Here is a 22,815-nt window from a genome sequence, read left to right on the forward strand (position 1 = left end):
TCGGGATTCTTCTTCACGATTCTTGAATTGATCTGCTGCGGAGAATGAGTGTTCTGGGGTACTTAGGGAACGAATTGATTGAAAGGTGGAGGCGAATTCAGCTTGAAATCAGCTGAGATTTCTCGCGTACTGTGGTAACAACGTGGACCATCATTTTGCATCGAAATAAAAGAATAATTTTTTTTTTCTTATAATGTGTTTTCATAAATATAAGACTATTCACAAGTATATACACAATTGCGACGTTACTATTCAAATTTCGGCATGAATTTCGATTATCGCTTGTGAGAGATTTACCTTCTGTACACGTGGATACCGTGTTACCGACATGCAAGTTCTGATTTCGAGTTTCATGGTTCGCCGTCAGAGAGCCATCCTTGATATCTTGAGCTCTTTATAAGAGAGAGAGAGAATTTAGATTTTAACTTTTATATATTATAAGATAGATGTTTTTTAGAAATTACATTAATATACGATACATTTCTACATATACATATTTTTAAAAAATTAAAATTATAAATTTTCTTACAATTGTTTTACATTATATATATGTACATATACATTAAACACAAAAAATCAATAATATTGCATTATAAATATAATTACTTTCTATTATCAATGCGATTTGCGTAACGCTAACAACGGTATTTTTAAGTATGATTTTTTGAAATTTTGACATTGTATCCCGAGACATCCCATAAAATCATACAAAATGATTAAAGTATATCTACTTTTGATTTTAATAGAAATATCAAAGAATAACGTAAAGAGGACATTATTAGTTATGTTATTCAGTTATTACTCTTATTCAATTATTTTCTTCGCTAAAGAAATATATTTTAGACGATTGCTACACCACTGGACAAATTCATTACATAACAGTGCAAATTACATTGGCGTACGTGCTTCGTAAATACATTTTAAAATATTCTCAGTATACCTGATATACCGGGCGGACGTTACACGCGGCATTACAACGCGTCGCAACCACATCGCATCGCATCGCATCGCATCGCATCGCATCGCGCGACCCATCCGGTGGCCCTAGCAACGCACATGCGCCCTTCTTGGACTCTCGCTTCTCCGGTTTCTCTCTCCGGATGGTTGGGGATTGGCCCGGAGTAACACCCCCTTATAATGGGTTCACCCGTCCGCGTCGAGTGCTAGAGAGAGATAGAGAGAAAGAAACGGAGCAAGAGAGAAGGAGAGAAGGAGAGGATGGGAAAGACAGAGATGGACGAAGCGAGGGAGCCCGGGGGAGAGACGTAATTCCGTGGTAGCGAGAGAGGAGCGAGAAAATCGGACGAGAGCGAGAGACGACGCCGGCTGCGAGGGCCGCACGCGAGAGGGATGAGGGCAACGGAAGCCATATTGATTTCCCTATGTTTCCCCGTGTTGTTACTATAGCGCCAAGCGAGGGTGCGAGGAGTAGGCAGGTACTACCCTCCTCGACAGCCACCCCGTTCCTCCAACTGTCGGTTGTCCGGCGAGAGAGAGAGAAAGAGAGAGCGAGAGACTGTGCTGTACCACGGCGCGTATATATTCTGTCCCCGTTTCTCTCTCCTTTTCTCTCCGTCTTCTCTCTCAGTCGTGCATTTTCCTACCCCATCATTTTTTCCTCGCGATCCTCTGTTTTACGCGCGCCAAGTATCGCCCGTTGTTTTCTCACCGTCTGCTTCGCGTTGTATCGTACAGGTCAAATGAATGATTGAATGATCGCAAATGTTTTCAAAAGTGCTAAGATATCGTCGTTGATTCTGCTTTTTGTTTCGCCGCCAAAAGATTTAATATGTTTTCACACTTTAATATGTCCACAGCGTGTCTTTGCTTCGAGATTCAAACTCGGAAAAAAATCGCCACGCAAAGCGTCTATTTAGAAGAAGATTTATTCGTCGTTGTATAATACTTTTTGCCAGCCGCGAGTTTCACGTTGTCGCATAATTTTAAGAGACGAGAGTCGCTAAAATTACAAACGGGCGCTTTTATTCAGCTTTTTCGGCTACGAGCACCGAAACACTCGCTGCCGCGAGATGCGATTCGCTCATTAACGACAACGATCGTTCATCATTCCTGCCATAACATCGCGCTTCGTGCGTGAATCGGACGTAATGTTTTCCCCTACGGAACGTCCCACGGACCAGAAGGTATCCAGGGCATAACCTGGGTGGTCCGATATCAGCTGCGCAGCTTCCCAAACGCGCGCCGCGCGTTTTCCTGCGTTTTCCTACGACGATGTCCTAGCGCTCTTTCCCCGGGAGAAGAAGAGAGAAAGAGAGAAGGGGAAGATGTTTCGCTGTCGGAATGAGGGAGACGGCGAATCGTGCGGTTGTTACCTAGTGATGCATGGCTCGGTAATAGCTACAATACAACCAGCTTACAAGAGGGGTTCCGCTACCATGCCGCCTCTCGGCGACTTGAGATTTATTGCCTCCGGGCGGATCGCGGATTCCCAGATTCCCCGGTTTGCTCTTATAAATGACTCCTATTAATTGACCGCGCGATGGTAGACAGGGAAAAAGGGAATGCCCGAGCACCTGATCCATTTCCACGCGGATGGGTACCGCGGCGCAGGTGATAAATTATTCGTATCCAGAGATATCAAAGGAAAACCGGGGAAACAATGTGTACGGATTTTAACGCATCTTCGTGCTAATAGTCTGATATCGTCGTTGAAGCGCGGGATCTTTAGAATTTTCAACTTCAACACGAATAACGATCTCGATAATTTCACAATGTTGATTCAAACAGGAGGAACGCGGTATAAGCGAGATAACCGCGCCAGCTCGAGACGGATGCGAGATTATCACTTCGTCGCGGTAATTCGCCGTTGGCGTATTCGTGCGTCTGCCCGAACGCGCGCAAACCAAAAAAAAAATACAATTTACTCTTCAGCGTCAGGCAGGATTTTCCGCGGTTGAAAATTACCGCTTTCATCGCAGCCGCGCGGTCAATTTAGCCTGCAAACTTCCCGACACACGGGAGTTCGCGGGAACGACATCCGAGCCAAGCTGAATGGCCGACCTCCGTGGGTGTTCGCTTTTTCTTTTTTTTTTCTTCTTTCTTTTTTTGCACCCTTCTCTCTTCCCCCCGCGCGTCCCGAACCGTCGACGATCGTCCGGATTTTAAAGTGCCAATCAGAGAGAAGGGGCTGTGAAAAAAGCGGAGAAAACAAGGAGGAATATTCGATATCACTGGACTCGTGCCACGGCCACGTGTCTGACGCGCGGGAACAATGAGAACTAGACACACTCGCCGGGTGTGCTAGCACGAGCACGGCAACCCCAACGCAAGCAGCCGGCTATATAACGAGAAGAGAGATCTCGGCGCTATTAAACGTGTCCTAATGCATTTAATGGCGAGTTCTCGTGCGAGTTTGTGTGCGATCGAGGGGGTGGCGCGTGTAGGTGGGCTACGAGTGTCAAAACACGCGCGTCCAAGTCGCACGCGATCCCGCGTAAATCGAAACTGAGACGGATCGAGATCTCTCCTTCCAATTATTACACGCGTTTAGCTGCGTAAAACGAGAGAATTCTGAAAAGTTTCGTTAATCAGGACTTTCACAAATGTATCGTCGTCTAATTTGCATGAAATAATTATTAGGTAGATAACAATAATTGTTTACCGCATAGATAATCGCGTTACAGCTTTCTCTTTATGGTATTTTGATTATGGAACACAGCATATTTGTAACTTTCCGAGTAAATTACGGTCGCTCGCGGATAATGTTTCGACTCGTGAAATTTATGTAAAATCATGCGGGGTCTTTCTTCTCGTCGGTGAGATATGTATGGACCGTGTGTGAACGTGGTGTGTAATAACGTAAGACCGAAGGTCGCAGGTAACAGACCGCCTCTCTCGCATCTTCATAACATGTAAAACACCGGGATTACGGGATAATAACCACGGGGCGTTGGTGTTTGTAAACTTTACAGTTTGCCGATCTACTCTACTTGTCCAACCTTGTCGGGTAGTTAGAGCGGTCGGGAATATGCGGTTGAAAATTCTACATTCGTAGAGATTACGCTGCGATAACGTATCGCTACATCCGAAAGTGGTAGATCTATTTCTTGATAGTTCTCTTTAATTCAGATAATATGATATCGCGAATCAAAATAGTACTCGGTGAATTATCCTTAACGTGCATTTTTTAAAATATTTTGAATAAAAATATAAAAAAACGATCGCATAATAAATCTAAATGAAAATGTAAAATTGTGATAATTTAAGTAAGAAAAAATAAGTTTATATATTTTATAATAATAGGTATATATACTATATTTATCTCTTTTGCTACTTAAATTGATATGCAATATTTATTTATATTTATAACGCAATCATTCGTTATTTTAATCAGTCGAATACTTCAAAAAATTGTATTACGTAAAATTTAATTTATGAAATATAAAGAGATCACAGGTAGACACGACGCGGGATAAAGGCTTCTAAATAAAACGTGAAGTTAATAATCGAGCTTGTCGCAAAAACGTGCCGAGACAGCGGAGCGTTAATGAAACGCCATGGTGGATCACGGGGTGGCGGCTCTCACACGTAATTCCCGCTGGCCGAAGACCGCGCCAGAGTGGACACGAGGGATTCTGCCGTAGGGTCTACCACCCGTGGCTTTAATATCGCTTTATTAACCCACTTTGGACGCAAGCCTGATTTCTCGGGTCGGGTATTCTATCCCCCGAGCGCGAAACCTTACGTAACGCCGAATTGTTGGGCTAAGGAGACGAACACGTGGCGAGGATTTACTGTAATAAATGGAGCATTACCTCCTCGATTAATCTGTCTAAGAACTGGACGAAGTATATTAATTTTTATCGATAGCGCGCTCTTGTGTTCCGAGAGAAGTCGGTTAATCTCGACAGATTTTATATCGACGTATCCTACAGATTAGATTTGAAAATAAGTTCCCGGTGAAATAGTGTCTATTTAAAATTATATCAAAATTATATTAGTGTTAAATTGTAAATTTATTTATACGTCTCTGAAATTTCGAATGCACTTTTACTTTTTCATATGTTAAATTATTTTGACATTTGCATAGTCAACGTTTATATATACATATTATAATTATTATTTTATATATATAATAAGATATAGTATTGTCGTAATTGGTGTATCGCGTTGATATGGAAAAATGATATTATAATTTAGTTAGTGTATATTGCCGTAGTTTTCAAATATGAGATTTTTTTACACAAACTACAAGAGCAATGTAATTGCACACAGAGATCTCACGAAACAAGGCTCTCGAATCTTCGCATGCCTGACTTACGCGGGAGCCGGCTTAACAGAGACAGACAGGAGGCCGGCTTCCTTCACAGAAACGAAGCCGGCAGATGTCGATCCAAATATTTTAGTTTCTCGCAATTACTCGACTCCGCGGCAAAGTAGCGCGGCACAAACAAACGTCGTCGTTTGTGAGCGCGCGACAGAATTTTAGAAAAGAGATACGTTGATACAATCGCTGTACAATTTTCGCAAAATGCACTTACTGTTTATGACGTCCGCGGAATACATTCTGCGCGAATTACGCGTGTACGTCTTGATGATCGCGATGTAATCGCGAATATCGGGAGAGCTTAGCGAGACAGAAAAAGAGAGAGCAAGAGAGAGAGAGAGAAAAAAAATGTAGATCTTGCCGGAACCCCTGGATAAAAGGCACCCTTTTAATCCGCGCTCAGTGACTCCCTCCCGATAGACGGGAGATTATCACGGGGGTATCATACGGGGCCTCTCGAGCGTCCGTAAGGGCGAGCGAGGGTAGGGAGGCGGGAGAGACGAGAGGAACGCGCGTAGAGAGGAGGAAGAGGGAGTACCCTATGGTTACCGGTGGCCAGAAGTGGGGCTCCCGCGGCGCGGAGCACCGCCAAATCCACCGCAAATGCCATCGAGTACTTCTTGGTCGTACGTGAGCGCAAGGGCGAACCACGAGAGCACGTGGTACTTGAACCAGTTGGGGGCCCGCCATGAGTGGCCGACCGAATGTCGGCTGCGTGTGCACGTGGTGGAGAACGGGCGAAATAGCTCGCGAAAGAAAAAAATGAATACGTTCTATATACGGCGAACGCAAACTACTATACGGTCCTCTATGTATTTGGCGAGAGGGCTCCTTATCCCCCGCGAGTGTTCGCGCTGCGAGCGCCCAGCGCTCCACGTCAGAAATTATACGCTTTCTACGCAGCGATTGTATCGGAAACATTGTACCGTGTGTTTATTTTCTCAATTTTAAGAGTATTTGTCTTTGCGACAAAAACGGGCAGCCTCTTCTACAATTATTTCGTTTGTAACATACATACGTAACATACTTAACGTTTGATGTCCGACTCCTCGCATCACATTTTTATTTGTTTTAATTTAAAGCAATAAATATTAAATTTATAGTACGAATAAGAGTAAAAATATTGCTTATTTTTCTTCATGTAAATATTTGTCAAAATGTCACAAGATTTTTTTATGCAATTATATCCTGGTTTTCTGTCTCTATAGAATAGATATGGCTTTAATCTAAAATGATATAATTAATTAAAATTAATTTATCGATCATTGCTATAACTAGACGCGGATGATTCGTGGGCTATTTTCGAATGCTCGAAATTGGTTTTTCGGGTCACTACACTTCCACTTTTATCGACTACGCTCAGTCGTAAGAGAGCCGTGCGTTATCGTCGCGTGCGTTCGGAATTCAAAGTCGTTCAGGATGACGACGACGACGACGACGATGGCGAAATATGTATAAACAATATACATTTATATATCAACGTGTACACGCATCGGCGCGTATCGCTCCAACGGACTTCGCGAGGGTCGGCGAGGGCGACGTCGCGGGAGACCGGAGGGGGCGGGATGGAGCCGGTTTGTAACAAAATCAATAGAGGGGTGGCGCGCGAGGACATACGGGGGGGTAAAGCGGGAGTGGAGGGGAAGGGGGAGGAGGAGGAGGACGGAAGGGTAAACGGGCCGGCGCAGGAAGAGGGTGGGTGGCTCGGCAGGACGCAAGCGCACTTGGAAGATGCGGAGGAGGGGTGCGCGGAAGAGGGGAGCGAAGGAAGACAAAACCACCCCGCCGCCGGCTACTCCCACCCTCTGGACGAGGCGACGGACTGCGATGGAGTGCCTCCATCCTCCACCACCGCCTCATCCTCCTCCTGCTCTTCCGCCGTCGTCGTTTCCCCTTCGTCCTCTCCCGTCCCTACGCGCCATCTCTTCCTACTTCCCTTCCCTACCGCCTACTTCGAACCTCTACAGAACGGCTCTCGCTAACCTGAAACTCGGGGGTGATGCATCCCCCGGAATGGTACGTGCTGCCCTCGTCGCTGCCGCGGTGAAACTCGAAACAGCGTGGATTTCGGGCATTTTGTTTCAATGGCTCGGGGATATTCCGTTGTGGATTCTGCGACCAATCTCAACCGGTAGTTCGGAAAAATGGCGAACGTCGCGATGATATCTCTCGGAACGATCTTCTCTTGCATGTCAAGTTCCCTATACTTCGAGAGACGTGTATGTAATGCAACTTTTATCAACAACCTAGAGATTTGTTAGAGATGTATGTCGAGAATCGGTTTAGAAATTTGTCTGTATATCGAGAATCCGATTAACGTGGCGTGCGCTCTACGCTAATCGCAGGCTCGCGCGTGCGATGCGGTGCTATTTTTTCAACACGTCGAGAGCAATGGCGGGCAATTTCTCTGTGTCGTTTCGTGGATCTAATGTGCGCGAATTTTCAGATTTACAAGAAAGACAGGTCATATAACAAGCTTCTACGTATACGGTTTATCATTGTCCCGGACAACCGCCTCTCGTATCGATTCTTGGGAATAAAAAGTATCAATCCGAGGCAAACGTCAAGAAAGAATCAATAAAGTATCAAGCCGTTACGAGCTTGAGATATCGAGCAACGGCATATTCTTTACTTTCTTTTATCGTAGATCGTGTTATGTAATTGACGAAAAATAACGAGACACGCGGAATATAATGTATTTTCTATTTCCCGCTCCGTTTCACTCGAGGATCATCTTCAACATCACGCGTTGCATGCATCAAGCATGCGATATACCGTACATTCTTCAATAACGCATGACACTTCGCGTACTTGTCGGAAATTTACTGTAGCCGCATTCTACACGTGCGGATGATTTCACGCGAATACCGCCATTTTAGCGAAACGAAACGGCGCTGTCTCGGCGCTGATAAATCGTTCCAGAAACGAGGGAACGTCGCGCGACGACGTGACGGCGGAACGTCGTTTGCAAACACTAATAAAGTGCCATTCTTCCGCCACTCGGCTCGTCTCTCACCCTCCGACGGTGGGTGCGCTCGCTCGCGCGTATTTTCGCGCCGCTCGTAAGTGCACGCACGCACGCACGCGCGCATTATTTCACGCGGAGGCGTCGAAAACGTATTTACCGTTCCCGGCGGGACAAGCGCCTTGATTTGTCGCCGAAAATCAGGCGAGGGTGGAATCAAGGGTCGCGATAAAAGCATTAGCTGCCCACTTAAGTGTTTTTCCAACTTGTTCAACTCTGTTGTCTCTTCTCTCTTTGGCTTTCTCTCTTTCTCTCTTCCTGTTATCGTCTCTCCACCCCCTGTCATCCGATGTTGTTGGTACGAGGGACGTCGCCGTCCTGATATCGACAGGTCTGGCGTGTCTTCACGTCCTTAGCATTTCCGTTTTTCTCTTCTTCCACGAGATCGCCGAGCAGAAGCGTCGCGAGGAAACTGACCGAAGCTTTCGACATTTTATCCGATTGGTTATTGGCGTGTCATTATGAGCGTGAACTTTGACTTAATTAATTATACATTAAAATGCGAGTGAGAAGCCAGTGATATTAAAGGGTCAGTAGTGAACTCTGTTTTAAAGGTCGCCTTCCCCGAACGGCAAAAGGTCAGCTGGCTCTAACAATTTATTATACTAGTCAGATTCGATTTATTATGATATATTATAAAAAATACATTCAAAAAATTTAACATTTTTATATTCTAATGTTTTAGCTTTTAGAATTATAGAAATAATATCTTTCAGATCATTTATTCAGATCATTTAATTAGATTCTGTTGTTTAGAGAAGGAAGATTAAATAAGAAGCAAAAGAAGGCTAGAAACCAAAAACACATTCTTATTTAATTTGTCATTATCATTTGAACCATTTTTACATTTTTATATCTTTAATTTTTAGAAAGAAGATTAATGTATATTTAATATATTATACATTTTATTGTAAGAATGTTGTGTGAAGCTGTTACAATTTTCGGAATCTATCAGATTATGCTAATTTTTGTCGATTATTCTCCAAATAGCGGAGCAATGTAAATAATGGGAGCAATGTATAGGCAGACTCAAATGATGACCGACAGACAGTGAAAGCGACGACGTAATAATCCGAACAGTGGCAAACAGACGTAGATAAAAGTAAGTGAAAGAGAAATGGGGAGGTGAGATAAAAGTCTGGAGGGAAAGAGAGAACGTTGGGCAGACGGAGATAGGGACACTATCTGACAAAGGACGACAGAATCTCTTTGTTCTCGTGGCTCAACGGCTTCATTCTGTGGCCGCGATGTTTTGTCAAGGTCACTCTCATTCACTTGCCTATGCCAGTAGTCCATTTTCTCCCTTTTGGATTCGATGTTATTATTTTTGCGCTTTTTTGTTTTTTAACTGCCGCTACTGATCCGTGTCGTTCTATATATATTTCAGTTTACGGCTCCTAAAAAGTTCCTTCACAATTAGGTGATTTTAAGCTAGTTATAACATATTTATGTAATATATCTGTAATATAGCTATTCATTATTTGTTTTTTATTTTGCCTTTTGGAAAAGGTAAAAGTTTTTTATAAATTTACAATAGAAATTTGAGCGCAACAAGATACTCTATAATCGATCGTTATTCCGTTATTGTGACGCGAATAATATGTGTAAAATGGCTGAAATACTATTCTATTTAAAATAGTGGTCAAGTAATATAGATTTTAGCCCGCAGCTTTATAAATAAGCTCATTGATTCTTTATGGTCATCTGGGTCAAGCTCATTTCGGGGTTGTCGTTTCTATGAATGGCGATTTTGACCTGCAGTGCGTATGAATGACATTTTCTTATATATTCGAAAGAATTCCTTGTATATTTCCTATTGTTATTTTCTTTCATTCTTATTCCCTCGTGTGTGTCTCTCTCTCTCTCTCTCTCTCTCTCTCTCTCTCTCTCTCTCTCCCCCTCTCTCTCTCTCTCCCTCTCTCTATTTAGATCACAACTCTTGTATCTGAAATTCTATGTCAAATAAAACGATAGATTTTATAATATTCTTAGTATTTTTCAAGAAACTAATTTCTATGCGATATTAATCAAATATTATAATTAAATTACCTATTTTTTTCTTTGAAATTTATAAGTTAACACATTGGATATATAAATATGCCTTTGTTGTATGTATCGCGATATTATGCCATTTTATTTCTTTCAATTATTAGTATCACCTTTCTTATATTGCTGATTATTTCTCATTGGGTTAAAAGAACTTGCTCGAAACATAACAAATTTCTTTTTCTCTCTCTTTCACATCTTTCTCCTCTCCATTTCTCGTCTCTGCGCTAGATTTCTTTACGCGGTGGACCAACGATCCATTGTCGGCTCGGGCTTCAGTGAGTAGAGAAGTCGGGCGCAAGAGAGGAAGAATTGTCACGCTGTAGAACCGAATCCCCGACCGACAACTCGAAAGGAAATGAGGTGCCCCGACAGGACCTATCCCAACGAAAAAGAAGCCACCGGACCGTGCGAGGAAAGAAAATCTTTCCTTACACGAATCACGCTCGCGTCGTTGGTGCCGACACCAACGCTTTGACCGTGTTTCTTCCTTTAGATAGAGTGTCGTATCACGAGATTAAGATATATAAGTAATCTCCGCGCGACAATATATTGTTTCCTTAACGTTAATTCATAGCACGATATGTCGCGTTAAGAAGATATAGATCTGTTGGAAAAGCTTATTAACGTTTTTATAATTTTTATTTATTGTTATTTTTATTCGTCACTCTCATTTGTATAATAATTATTATTACATTTATATATCAATGATACAAATGCGATTACATCGCCTTATAAATATACACGCCGCGTTAGTAGGAGAGATAGATCGGAGAGATCCGTTTTAATCTTTTTTTGTATTTCTTTGGGCGCGTGGCCCGACAAAGGCACGAGAGGTCCCATGTAAGTGAACGAAAGCGAGAGCCCACTTCGAGAGGTGTTTTGGATTTGCCAGGTGCGAAGAAACACGCGCGCGACCAGTATTCTTACTTCTAAGTGTTCTTGCCGGTCAGGAATTGGAAGGGGAGGAGGGGGAAGAAGAGAATCCCTTCGAAGGATTACAATCGGCCATTCAATTTTCACGCCATCTACGTATTCGATGATTTGAAGCCATATTCGGATCTAGGAAAGTGAATATTATCAATTTCATGTAAGGAGAGTCAACCTTAAAGGCAGAAAATTTGAGTTTATTTTCGCGATAATGCATAGCTTTACTCTATAATTTTTAAATAAAAATAATATATATATTTTACTTTTAACTTTAATAATTTCGATAAACGCAACATTTATGTATAATATTAAAACCGCATAATTTGCATATAAATTAAACAAAGAAATAGTGCGCTGTCTCTTGCGTACGATATGTCGGCTTTATGTAGGGTGAGAAAGAATCGGCTTTATTTTCTCCTATCGGCGAGATAACGAGGCATGGACCCAGAGTGACACCTGAGGTGCCGAGGGCACGACACGTTACGAGGGTTGCCGTACATCCATCATTTCTTTGTATAGCTGCCCCGTGACACCTGGTTCTGCGTCGCCCGCGTCTCCACCATAAACCCCTACGATTTCTTTTTAACCTCCCTTCTACGGCCGCGGTGGTCGTATCCGCCTCCAAAAACTACAGACTACGGCACAGTTCGAAATGTGAATAAATTCGCAAATTGATCGTGCAATTATATTTTTTCTTAATTTCATACGGAATTATTGTTAAATATTAGGTAGTAAATAATGAAAATGATGGCAAAATAATTGTTAAAAATTGATAAAATGTTAGAAATAATCACTCAAGGATGAATTCTAGTGATGTCGATAAAGAATTGTATGTATTTAAATTTTTAAGGTAATGATATTTACATATAAAGCAACAGCTACTACGTCCGTGTTCAAAATAAGTGGGTCATTCACGAGAGATATTCGAAGAATACAGTCTCGTTTTTGGCAAAAGTCACTGCAAGTCCCTCGAGATAGATTACTCGCTTCAGTGGTTTTGAAAAAAAGAAGGCAAAGGCGACCAGTCGTTCCTTTACTCCATTTTTAACCTTCGGTCGAGGGTCTCTTCATTGAGAACGATCGCTAAATCCAGGTGTCCCCGTTCTGCTGCGCATCCTCAGGAACCTTCATATTTCACTCATCTCGTCAATGGCTGGAAGGAAGCCAGACGCGCAGGTGTGCAGGTTTCGTCCGAGACGGATCTCTCGTGCAATAAAGAGGACGCACGGAAGAGAAAACGATGCGTGGGCGGCGAAACGAATTTTTAAATCTCGTTCGCCGGTTCTTATGCGGCTCTGAAGCATCTGAAATGCAGATCGATTAGGTACATCTACTGCAAAAGGATTGACACGCGACTGATGTCGGCAAGAAGCTTATTTCGATGCGCCTCGCCATAACTACGTTAGTAAGAAAGAGAGAAACAAGTTTTCTCTTTATTTAAAAACTTTTCTTCGCGTGCAATATTATAACTTTAAGCAGAAAAATCGAGCAGATCGCTAACGTACTTTGTTTAACGACAGCATCGAAAAATATGTAAACATCCTATTAATTTTTAATTATACATAAATATTGGATAATTAATAGAACATATTGTGAGATACTTAAATATATAATAATGCTAAGATATGGAGATTTGAGATCATCAGCCTTGATGCAAACAAGAATTAATATTAAGCAGGATTTAATTACTGTTATTATCGAGCTTGCCGAATCATTTCGGGTAGAGGACGTCTTTCGGGAGAACATCGATCGGTCGACACCTTTGGTGACCCGACCCGACGACATATAAGCCCGGCATTGCTTCGGGGATAGAACTCGTCGATAGCCACCGACAGAGGGAGGCGGCACCTCTCATTAATAACCGGTGACTCGGCGTTTATATAAATAATCCTACGCGGTCGCAGGCACTCACCTGCGATTCGGTCGATCGCTCACTATCCTGACATGAAAGGAGCTTCCTTCCCCATCGACCGATTCATCCACCGCCTCCTTCATGCTCTTTCGCTCGCTCGCGTGTCTATTCTCTCTTTTTCTGTTTGTGCCTCATTTTCCTTCCTCGAATTGCCACCGCCTCCTTCCTCCTCTCTCTTTCTCTCGTACAGACTCCTCGATCGGAATTCCGAAAGGCACTAGAGCAAGGCACTTCTCTAGTCACTGCCGAGTGTATGAATGCCTGCCTGCGACGTCCGGTCATTTATTTCGGCAGCACATTCTATACCTAGAATGTCGGCACTAATGCTCCAACTAATGCTCCAGAATCGAAATATGCGTGCACGCATTTACGCGTTTTTGTCACGAGCTCTCGAGAAAAATCAATGTAATTTGAAGATTAATTATATGATTCTCTCTAATGTGCATAAATTTCATTTTATTTTAAACGCAATATTTTTCTGAGTAATTAATCTGCGAAAAGCGTGATTTCGATTTCTCTCATATTTTTTACAAATTGTTTATGTACAAGACCACTTGCTTAATATCCTCTTTTGGCAAATGTTTGAATTCTGAAAGCATTATCGAAAGGGATAACGTAACTACTTTGTAACTTGCGAGATCGAGACGCGGAACGTTACGGAATTCCGAAAGTGCGAAAAGAGACATTAAAACTATTTTCCATGGTATAATGCGTCTTCATAACAGCGTAATAAAAGTTTCCATTCTTGTAAATGGGTAAACTTTATTCACGAGAGTCTCTGTCGCGAGAAGAGCGAGACGGTCTATTCCTTTTGATATATTGTCCCAGTTTCGTCCAGCCGCGCACATACTTTGGATGATGATGCAATTATTATTTGTCTGCTTTACATGCGATGCGCTGACCAACGAAAGAAACTTGAAATACAGAAGGGGACCGCGAAAGTTCGTCGTATGAAAAAGGATTATGATGGAATCGGATGTAGAATTTTTTACAAGTTTGGAGAATTCGATTGTCTGGTAAAACCATTTTTCCACAAAATTTTTATTAAATTAATTTTTATTGCATAAATATCTGTAGATTATATATAATCAAATAAAATTTTTAGCCACAAATGAAACTTTCTATTCACAAATTAAATTTTTCGTAATCATGAATCTCAACGGACGTGACGATGTACTTATCTTTGTATTATATCGCAACTTGTCTTAGAAACCGCGCTCCCCTTTGTATATGACTTCGCATTCGATTTCATTCACGCTATCATTTCTTCAACGTTTTAGAAGGGGAGAAATGCCGAGTCGATCGTATCATAAAATATTTAACGAGCTAGTTTGGTGAGATGTCTTTGTAAACGGTTTGAATATCGCAATAAAATAGTACACACACACACACACACACACACACACACACACACACACACACACACACACACACACACACACACACACACACACATATATATATATATATATATATATATATATATATATATCGGACTATATAAATTCAACGAATTTCCGTCGACTCGTTTCTTGCTTTTCGCTGCCTCGCCTTCGCTCGTTGTGGTTGCCTGCAAAAGTCTATAAAAGATACGATCGAGGCATAACGCAGATAATTTCTCTTAATGCCCGGCATGATGCTTAATTTCAGTTCCCGTCATCTCTCGCACATCCCCGAATGTGCCTGTGAACCTCTTTTCTCCTCTCGCCCATTCTTCCCCGCGACGTTATATATGTATATATAAAGCACCTCAATGATCGTTGTCTTTATACGCAATTTCTCTCTATTGTTTCAGACGAATCGTGACTTGTTGCGGTCCATCGACAGGGGAGGAGCATCGTACGGTGAGTCTTACGATTTTGATCTTCTTCTTATTTTGTGGTCTTATACGATCTTTGTTTGTAAGAGATATTTGTAAAATAATGCACATGTCAAGGCACAAATCTGTATTGCTAAAATTATTATTTTGATTATTATTTTTTTAAAGCACGTTTAAAGTAAAACACATAATTTGTGCTTGTATTGCACGGTCGCAATAACACACAGTTGGGTGAAATTAATTTTGAATTAGAACTTTATTTTTTTATTCGCATTGTGCATTCATCTTACATGCAAAAGTAGAGATTTGTATGCGTGGATGATTTCGCGTGCTCATATCCTCCTTTCATTCACAAATATCGTACGTGAAGGAGTGCATGACAATACCTCGTATGAGCTATCAAAGAGACTAAATCAAGGATTGCTTCAATCGAGCAATCATAAATTCAGAAGGATTTCGTGTGCAATTTCGCATTCCTTCGTCCACTTTTCATCCACTTTTCATTGATTAAGTTTCTTTTTTCCCCAACTTCGAAATTATTAAAAATTAAATTAAAGCAAGTTAACCACAAGTCGTTTTCTTATTATAGTTTATTGAATATTAAATGCAATCAAAATATGATATTTAATATACTCAAATATTTAAAAATTATGGAATGAAAAGAATGTGAGAAATACATGATTAAATATTTATTTCTTTGCTCTTTTCTTCTTCTCGACAATATGCTCATCTTCAAAATCTTCTTCTATCGTGTCGATTCGCGATGCATGAGCAGGAAGAAAGAGGAGGAGAAAGTTGAAAGAGATTGTCGGGGGAGGGCTGGCAGGAAGGCGGTAGAGGGAGGACTGGTCGGGGCATACTCGGAGGGTGGAAGAGCATCCCTCTTGATGGCGTCACCTCGAGGGCCCAATTAGCGCCAGCACGAGTGTCATTTCGTCGCGGTTTCCGCATATACTGCCTGTCGTTGACTGGCGTTTTCTGCCAGCGGTTTCGCTTCTTCCACGTAGACAGTTAATACATATCTATATATAACATGATGCACATGATGAGGTGGCTGTATCTCTCCCAGCGAGTTGCTGTCCCCTCCTTCAGCTGCCCTTCTCTGCCCGCGAGAATCTTCTTCCTCCTTTATTCAGGGCGCTCCACCTTCGTGGACCTACCTAGTTCGCGTTATCCAATTTCCTAAGAGATATTTCGTGATACAATAATTGGACATTCAGCGCGAAAAGCGCCATCCTTTCCGTCTCGACCGTTTCTCATCGGTTTTCAGGGCGAAGGACGGATTCGAATTATATTTTCTGGAGAAAGAGGGAGCGCGAGAAACCATAGACACGGACAAGCCGCGATATCCCGCGAAGCTGCGCGGATCGCTATCAATGGAAACATTTTCCATCGGCGCGGAAAACGTTGGGATAGTATGTGTGTGTTTTATCTCTCGCGATCTCTTGGTCTTTTTTCCGTTACTTTTCGCCTCTTCTCTCCTCGCTGTTTTCTTTCATCCGCGCTCTACTCGGTTCCTCGGTTATTTCCATAACGACACTTTATGCAACGTTAATTATTGTCGGCGTAATGAGCTCGAGGAAGTCTTCCAAGATGCGGCCTCGCCGCATTTCCACCTTGCTCTCTCCCTTGCTTACTCCTCGTTACTATCCCTCCGTCGTCTTTCTCTCTCTCTCTCTCTTCTTCTAGTTAACAGCACCAGAGTGTCAAAGAGCTTCTCTCTCCCGTCATTCTCGGGACGGATACCTCGCGAATCTCCGCATCACCGCGCACTTCCACGGAGCTGATCTCATTAAGAGACTCGTTCGCTCATGCCACGCCCGCTCGCGCCTTGTTAGCGTGTCTCGGGGAGTTCATCTCCATTTTTCCTCGCTAGGATTGGATGGATCGTTGAGAATGCGACTTGAGAAATGTTAATGTTCCTCATCGTGATGGAGCCATTTACGGGGCAAGTGGACAATTTTAGGATAACGGTAATATACGAGCGCGAACGATGCAACACGCAACTCCTAATTGATTCTCCCAACGAATTTTGCTCGTTTATACGCAAACAGACATCGTCCCAAGTACGGCAGTTTAAGTTAAGAAATTTATAAACGACATAAATTTCTGTTTCACGTTTTATAAAATTATTAATTATTTTATTAAAATTGCAATGCATGCTCGCAATCGTTCCAAAGTTTGCCAAAGCGCGAAATAGTCTGGCGCGAGTTTACGTTTGTTTCGCCGCACCCGAAGATAAACGCGAAAAGTCTGTAAAACAGGACGAAGTAGTCGAAAGGGGAACCGCATACAATACCATCGTTAGGCCCGGGACAGCCGACGGCAACTCTTTCCCGCTACCGTGTATCGAGTGTCATTCAATTGCGCATCCCAATTAAATAACAGGCAAAAGGGCGACATAGCGTCGTGAAGCGCGTCTCGACGCCCCCTAATTGCGAATCTGAAGAAGGTTAAAGCATTCACGAAGGAAAAAGAGGGAAAGAGAAAGAGAGAGGATGATGTACAACCATTTGACATCCGATTTCACGAAGGGTTTTTACAATCGGTTCTTACGGTTTTAATTATTCGATTCTTTGCAAGCAACAGAAATAGTTTTTTTTTTTTTTTTTTCGTAAAAAAGCTATGTGTTACATATAATGATATATGTAATTAAATTATATAATTAAATAATATAATTAAAATATATATTTCGTAAATAATAAAAATCGATGCGCGAAGTTAGACACTTGCAAAGTTCCTTCAATTGTTAAGAGAATCAAATTTTAGTAAAACAATATTATTATTAATAGAAATTTACAAATAAGAGGTTACATAAAGATAAAAGCGTTTAGGAGAAAGAGAGAGAGAAAGCTTGACTCTTAGTATCTTATTAGTCCTTTGTAAAGAACACATACAGATTAGATATATCATGACACACATACATATATGAATTTATAACAGAATATTTGCGTGCATTTTCACACACAATAGTTTGCATACTCGCGTTCATGAACGTTCCTCGATACCTTTACACGCTCGTATCGAGATCACGCGAGTTTCTCTTTTTACTTGTAATCTTGATAGCGCGAGCATTTAATGATAGGATTGCCATGTACGCATAAATGATGAAATAGTGATGGCACGACATGTGCATGTTTCTGACAAAGACATTTCCAAAAAGAAAAAAATATTTTATTTTTCAACGAGGACATCGGTCGGATTAGGTCTCTCATAGCTTGTAACTTACGACAACACAAGCTTGTTTCTCTGTTCGTGGAGATGTTATAGGGTGTCTCTTGTGCGTTATTAAAAGGTAACGTAATTAGCGCAGGCAAACGAACTAATTACCAGAATGCGAACCGCAAGCGGAACGTATAAAAGGACACCCTTTGCCGCTCCCCCGCCTCTCTCTCCCGAGTTGTCTGTCTCTCCTCTTTTCTTCATCTGTATCTCCTCTTTCTCCGTTTGTTTCTCTCGTTGTAAACACATCCGTTCCATGTCGTCGCGATCGACGTTGTCGACGACGTTGATATTCATTTCGCGAGCTGACGAGCACTATTTCGAAAATCGAAACATTAATTAAAGGCTACTTTGTCTGTAATCGAGGAAGAAAATAAGAGATGCGAAACGTAAATTTTTTCCTCAAGGAATAGAGAGAATTTATAATTTAATAATGGATCAATAATTATTTTGTGGATGTTTATGGAGGAATTTACTTAATTTTTTAAACTCTTATAAATTCCCCAAAGAAAGCTAGGAAATGTAAATGATCGATTTTTCAACAACAGGACATCTTTTCAGGATAGAGCATTCAAACGAATGTTTCTCGGAGAATGATTCTACATAATCGTTCTCGATACCGCGAGAGGGTAAAGGTGTTGTAGCCATGTTGTCGCGTTGTTCCAAGATTATCATTTCAGGATGACGAGGGGGATCGCGCGGGGATGGAGGGACGACGACTGCGCGTAAAATGGAAATGTGTCGTAATTAGTATGCGCGTCCGCGCATTATGCGCGACACTCGCGGCTTCGCGACTACCTTCTGCCACCGTGACGGACGGGGAGCAAGAGGCAGGGGTAGGGGGAGGCGTCGCGACGCGGTGTCGCGATTCGCACTTATGTTCACCGAGTGCACCTCTGGTCGGGAAACGTCGACGAGGTGTTCACGCTACGTTCACGCAGCTAGACGGACGTGTCCCTTAATGCATGCGTGCAAGCGCCGGAAAAGGGAGATGGGGGGCAGGAGAAGGGAAGACTTGTGCGTGCTCGCGTGTTTGCTCGCTCGCGTTGTCGTCTCGGATGCCGCGTGACGCACGTCGTGTCTCGCGACGCGAAAACACTCGCTCCTTCTTCCTTCGCGCTCTCGCACACGTGGAATAGATGAGCTCGCGAAACACTTGTCCGAATTTACATGTGCAAATTAGCTCGAAACATTCCCCTAATTTCAATAATAGTGAGCCTGCTGCTCTTTGCAAGGAGCTACATCGAGTATTATGTCTGTTAAAAAATTTACGTCACTTGATATTAATTATTTCCTTTAATATTGGGATTTATAAATGTATTAATTAAATTAATTATAATCATATTATAATTATGTTTTGTAATTATACTGCGCTAGAATGAGAAAGATCGCCGAATGATACGCCTTCGAGCACTTGTGTGCACGCAATCGCGAACTGAAACTTATCCCACGATGAAATTGTGTTTTACAGGCTCTTTCCTATCGTTGATCTAGTTCTCGCTACCACCACCCTTTCGTTCCTGCGAGAAGGGTCGACGCGAGGTCCGACGCTGAATTAAACACTATAATTCACGCGCGAGTTTTCATACCTAATGAGAGAACGCCCCGTCATCTTGCACCATGTGCGCGTCTTCGCAGGCAGCCTCGGTTCGATTCGCGCGAGCCCAACAGAGGCGTTAAAAATCGCTTTGTAACGCGACTCTATCTATCACGCGATTCCGTCGACCGACATTCTCCGCATGACGAAAAATCTTGTTTTCGTAGCGCGAGCGTAAAATCGCAGCGTAAGCGAACGTCGATTTGTCGTAGAAACGCGTTCGTGTAAAACGGAATATTTTCTAAGGAAAATATATATCGCGCGTTATACGAAAGCATAAAAGCAATAGAAAGTCTCTGCGATATTATTTTCATCCAGCAATCAAAGGCTCTATACTTATCGTAAATATCTCGTCGCTAATTATTTATTTTGGAAAATATCTTAACAACCACAATTGTCGATCGATAAAGTCGGCGCATGTGCTTACAAACGATTTTTATTTCTAAACTGCGCTTCAACTGTTTGTATTTCTTGGTAAAATTTCGCGTTTCTAGTAATTGAGGGACATAACTGGGGGATGAAGCGCGATAAAGCATCGCTATCACGACGAGACGAGATGAGAAGAGAAGAGAAAAGGGTAGCGGAGCAGACGACTCCACGAAAACAACGCTCTCGACGATACCTTCGGTACTCTCGACTGTTAATCGTTGGTTGCACCCTTTCAGCCCCGGTCGCGCTTCTTCCCTGTAGAGCGTTTTCTCGCGCTCACGCCCTACACTCGTCCATTAGCCTCGTCCCGTCGACGAGGACGCTGCAGCTGCCGTATCGCTGACATCCGCGTCCCTCTCAACCCCGTGTCTCTATATTTGTGCCTGGAAAAGCTAGGATAACGAGCGCGGGTGGGCGTGAAGAGCAAGCGAGCGACAATCAAGCGCATCTTTCGCGAGTTTGCGGGAGCGAACTTTCCTCCCTGTTCGCGGCGATTCTTCGACACGTCGACTTCACGCACGACCGGCCCACGACGAGCTTATTAAAGAGACGAGGGAGATGACAATGATGAGACACACAACTAAAAGCGCCTGACAAAGGTTACGCGGATATGAGAATTTCTCTCACAATGAAAGCAATGAAAGTTCGACGCGACGTTTTCTGTTGTAGCGTGACAAGACATCGATAATTATGTCTTTATGATAATTGGTACAATTATCTATTAACTATTTCGTTAGGCTGGAATTTCAGATCTATAAATATTGTTTATATTTATATATTTTCGCTATTTTATACAAATCTGATGCACTAGTTTATGCATTTATCGTCTATTTAATTTCGGAAATTTCGATCTTCTTACGTTTATTACATCTTCCTTTTTCGTGCGCGATTTTACTTCTCTCCTTGAACCAACATTCATTCCTTTTTCCAGTCCGCGATCCGCGACATCTGATCCGACTCAATCCGAATAGCAGTCCAGTGGTGCTTTCTGGGACATTCGGTAGAGACGTTGGCAGACCGAAGGCGATTCGTAGGAAAGGAATGCGAGACGACAGAGGTAGTCTATACGTTCGCGCTCGGGCAAAGAGCAGGAGTCGTCGTAAATGCGAAACCGGTGTATGTATACGTGTGTGTATTCGTGTGGGCGTGTATATACGGTCGCCTCGCTCGCAGCCAAGCCTCCGGAGGGGTTTACGAACACAATAGTTTGAAATATTCGAGCGCTCTGGCAAGAAGTTGCCCTCGCGCCAGTAATTAACGAGTTAAAGTTCGGCGGCGCGACGCTACCCTTCCTCTCTTCTCTCTCTCTTTCTCTTTCTCTCTCTGTTCTCTCAACCGTGTCTCGCATCCTGGCGTCCTCGTCGTCGTTGTAAGACTCCCAGCACCCATTAGCCGAGTGCCACGCTACGGAGAACTCTCCTTTTGGCCGCCAAGAAAACCGAGCGTCACCCCTTTTGCCCCGCCACGTCCTGGAAAATTATATCGCTGTCCCCTGGCTGAGCTTTGGCAGTTGTTCGCGTCTTGCTTTTATTTTCGCCATAGCCCTTCTAATGCCTTTCACGTTTCTATGGCCTACTCGTTTATCATTCTCATAATAATTTGCGTGTTTTTAATCCTTGGAGGCATTTTTCTCGAATCCTCGGAAACTTTATTTAAAGGTCGAATTCTTCACGTATACATCCTTTTTTGAAGAATGAATCGAGACACGCGAAAGAATCGAAAGTATGTTTCAAAATTTTTATATAAGTTTTTCTTTATCTTGTATAAATGCTTCGTATGTAAGTAAGCGATAATTATTTGCATGTGTAATATATAAACTGTTTACGCGTAAATTACGTAAACACTGTAATCTATGTAGATAACGCTCGCAGATATTGTAGCATCCCCTTTGTGTTTCCGAACTAAGGCTTTTGCTCAAACAGATTAGACTTAATTCAGAATTGCCTCTTGCGCAAATTTAACTACGATAATAATAACGTGTATCCAACTTGACAAAGTGACAAAAAATGCGAGTTGCGTGCCGTCCTCCCTTCTTGCTCCTTTTCAGAGGAGACGAAAATGCACGCGAGAGAAAAGAGGAGGGCGGGAGAATGATAGAGGGAAACTTCCAACATCTCGAATCTCCATGGCGAATTATGCTGGAAATATCACCTTATCGCGAAGACTACTATACTATATATGTGTGTATATATATATATATATATATATATATATATATATATATATATATATATATATATATATGTATGTATGTATGTATGTATATGTATGTATGTATGTATGTATGTATATATATATGTATACATATATAACCGACTCTCGAGATAAATCGACGAAGTTGGCCGGCATTAGACAAAGTAACTTACCAATGGGACACGGGTTTTGAACTAAGCGGGGGTTGAGAGGCTAGAACGCGGTGGGAATTCGAGTTGCCCGGCGACAGCTCGAGTCCCCTTGGAAACTGTTCCTCCGTAGCGCGGACATTCGTCGAGAATCTGGGAACTTTCTCTCCCTCCTCTTCCCTCTCTCTGTCTCTTTCGTAGATTAA

General features: G+C 42.4%; 1 long non-coding RNA gene across 1 annotated transcript in view; it reads left to right on the forward strand.

The window, feature by feature from the left end:
* Window positions 1-22,815, forward strand: part of LOC145963421 (uncharacterized) — a 118,063-nt gene that overhangs the window by 11,017 nt on the left and 84,231 nt on the right. Inside the window, exon 2 of the long non-coding RNA XR_014436160.1 lies at window positions 14,996-15,044. This is a non-coding gene — a long non-coding RNA (uncharacterized LOC145963421). The remainder of the gene's footprint in view (window positions 1-14,995; window positions 15,045-22,815) is intronic.

Source organism: Camponotus vicinus, unplaced genomic scaffold (genome assembly GCF_025532165.1).
Source record: "Camponotus vicinus isolate PSW18456_S1 unplaced genomic scaffold, iyCamVici1.0 SCAF_12, whole genome shotgun sequence".
Classification (NCBI taxonomy): domain Eukaryota; kingdom Metazoa; phylum Arthropoda; class Insecta; order Hymenoptera; family Formicidae; genus Camponotus; species Camponotus vicinus.